This window comes from Silene latifolia, unplaced genomic scaffold, assembly GCF_048544455.1.
Source record: "Silene latifolia isolate original U9 population unplaced genomic scaffold, ASM4854445v1 scaffold_20.1, whole genome shotgun sequence".
Classification (NCBI taxonomy): domain Eukaryota; kingdom Viridiplantae; phylum Streptophyta; class Magnoliopsida; order Caryophyllales; family Caryophyllaceae; genus Silene; species Silene latifolia.
In genome coordinates this window covers 1,373,114-1,376,228 of record NW_027413163.1, presented here as the reverse complement: position 1 = coordinate 1,376,228, position 3,115 = coordinate 1,373,114, and positions in this window count along the sequence as shown.

Sequence of the window (3,115 nt, the reverse complement as noted above, 5' to 3'; positions counted from 1 at the left end):
GTAGTGCATCATTAGGTTAAATAAGGCTAAATTAGTAATTAACAGTGCTAAGTTCTAAACAGGGAAATGCAAGTATCCTCGAGGAGATGAGCATATTGTGCTGAAGTTGCCATGGTCCGTTCGTGCAAAAGAGGGTGATGCTCGGATTCTGAGCAGGGGAGACGAGCGGCTCAACAGTCGGGACGCTCGGATTGTGTGAGAGGGCGACGAGCGTCTTCCTGCTTGGACGCTCGGATTGTTCTTCAGGGTGCTTCCCTTCTTCCTTTCGCATACTTCTTATTCTTGCGTTGTTGGTCTTAGTTCTTGCCTCTCCTTCCATACTTGCTCAACCAACATCATCAATAACCTTCCAAATAAGCACGAGAGACGAGAATTTACACCTAATTGTCTTCTTTCCTACAAAACAAACATAACGCAATAGGAAAGCAAAATAGAAGGCATTTGACGGATAAAATGACTATGGAACGCAATAATAATATGCAAAATGGGCTCAATTAAGGGACTAAATGTGCGCAAATATGAGTCACATCATTAAGTGAGGACAAAAAATGGGCCCAGAGGAGCAACTGATCTTATTGGGGTTGTGTTACGACAATGGTGGGACTGGTCGTTGCAAGTTGTATTAGATTAACCCTGCGACCGTGTGGTGATTAGAGGCAGTGGTTATATGCTTCATTGTGATCACCCAGCTAGCGGGGAAGGATTATGGGTTAGCGGTTATGTTTCCAGACACAACGGGGACGTTATGTTTCTTAAGTGGAGGAGAATATAACACCCCAAGAAATGTGTGTGATGTTGTCCCACTTGGAAAAAAATAAGGAGATCATGAGAAACTTATAATAGATTCTATCCACAACTTAGTAACAAGGACTTCTCCTATTGGGCTTAAGTGAGGACAAATAATGGGCCCAGAGGAAGCATCTCATCGTATTGAGATTCTGTTATAACGATGACACGTCGGGTCATTAACTAAATGAGTCGATTTCGTTCTCTTATTTATTTGATAACAGGTGGCAACATCATAGTAAGGTACAAGGAACAAGAGAGAAACTAAGCACATTTGATTTGTTAACTTTTATTTGACTCACAACCCATTATTTCACTCGTACACCGCGTTAGCAAATCATAATCTTGATCTATATCTATATAATAACATTGAAAGGGATGTTGAGCAATAAACTATCTTAGGACATGTCATGTGGTAACCTTAATAACTAACTAAAAAAGTCAATAATTTTCTCACAATTAACTGCCATAGATTTTTAGTGTTTTTTCTCACATGGTACTTCTCATTTTTCTAATATAGTAAAGATAAGGAAAGAAAATAATGACAAGACATTTCGTATTGTCATTATGTACCAAAAATATTGTCATTAATTTATGTGACCACTGATTGTATCCCTCCAAAGCTTTTCACCTTCTCTTTAAAAAATATCTTAATGCGAATTAACTTATATTTGGGTTAAAACATCATTTTTGCATGACTTTTCACCGTTCTCCGTGATCTATATAAATACCAATATTTATAACGAGATAATGTAAACAAATATGTATCAGACTTAATGGATGATGTATATATACTAGTTACTACTCTTTTAATTATTGAACCTTGTTTGACTTGCTAAAATTGATAATGGCCGGCTGACAAGCACATCTTTCAAAGTCAGATTTGTCCTTCAACATAAATTTTCATTGAGAATTTCTTCGGCCATTATTTGTATATAGGTTTTTGATTAAAGTTACGTATTCTTCTATAATTTTATTATTCACCTAACAATAATACGTAGTTTGAATTTTGGCATTGCCACTTTTCTATCAGTCACATAGAAAAAGTGAAACAGTAAAATAAAATGCAAAAGAAAAATATTGCAATACATTAGTTTATAACAAATCCAAATAAATTAGTAACATGTTAATTTATGTTCTTTTCTTTAAATGATAGATACCCAATGAAAAAGATTGATCATTCAGTTCCTATATTTACAACAAATAAAAAAACGCTTCCATCGTGGCGAGCACCTGTTCCTTGACAAATTATACATTATCGTTAGACATATAACTAAAACATAAACCTCACGTGAATTTCACAGGTACAAGAACTAGTCAAACACTTAATAGATAATAAAACATTAATTAATTAATCAAAAACATTAAATACTTAAATTAAGTATAAGAGAAGGACCTCAACTTTTCATTTTTTTTCCAGTTAAGGACTTATACTATTAATTTTTTCCGTTAAGGACCTATATGCTTATTCCATTAACTCTTTGTTAACTGCATTCTTTCTTTCCTCGTTGAAACAGTTGTTACACTATCTCTCCTAATATATAAACCAATCTCCATGAACAACTTCTTCCATCATATTCTAAACATATTTTTTTAAATCATATTATTATCTTCCATCATTCTTCTATTCAAAATGAACTTGAAATTAAGTCTTCCAACTATTATCCAAAGAATGTATCTATACCGATTACCGCTCTCTCTCCTTTTATAACTGTGACATATGTATTGTATTTAGTCCTGTATACAAAACATAGTACGAGTTTTAAATTGATCTATTAATATAAGTAGGAAATACAGTGAAGATAAACTTATAATCAACATAACAAAAGTCTTAAGATTGGAATGATAAACCCAAGCTGAACAATTTTACGTTGTGTGATCAGTTGTGGATCCAGAATATTATTTCTCCAAAGTCTTCATATAAAAATTGAAGCCATTTTTAGGTTAAAAAGTATAAGTTGCATAAATGGCACCCACCATATTGAAGCAATGTCGACATCGTCGCCATTGGTCGAATTTGTTATGTTCCTCCGATGAGTAAATGTTTTGATTTAATCTATGTAAATCATTGAACTTCAACTTCCATGGTGTGGATTTGGTACATTGTCAGTGAACATTAACGACAATGAACATCAACTGCAAGTTTGCAAACTTTATCACAATAATGAGAAGGTATATGCAAACTAACAATGAGTTAAGTTTAAATCAAGAAGGTTACTTCATGGTAGGGTTTTAATCACCCAAAAAACGATAAAAGGAGATGAGAAGATAGGCAATAGTATGAGCAAAAGTTCAGGGAAATAAATAAATTCAAGCATCCTGTAAAGTG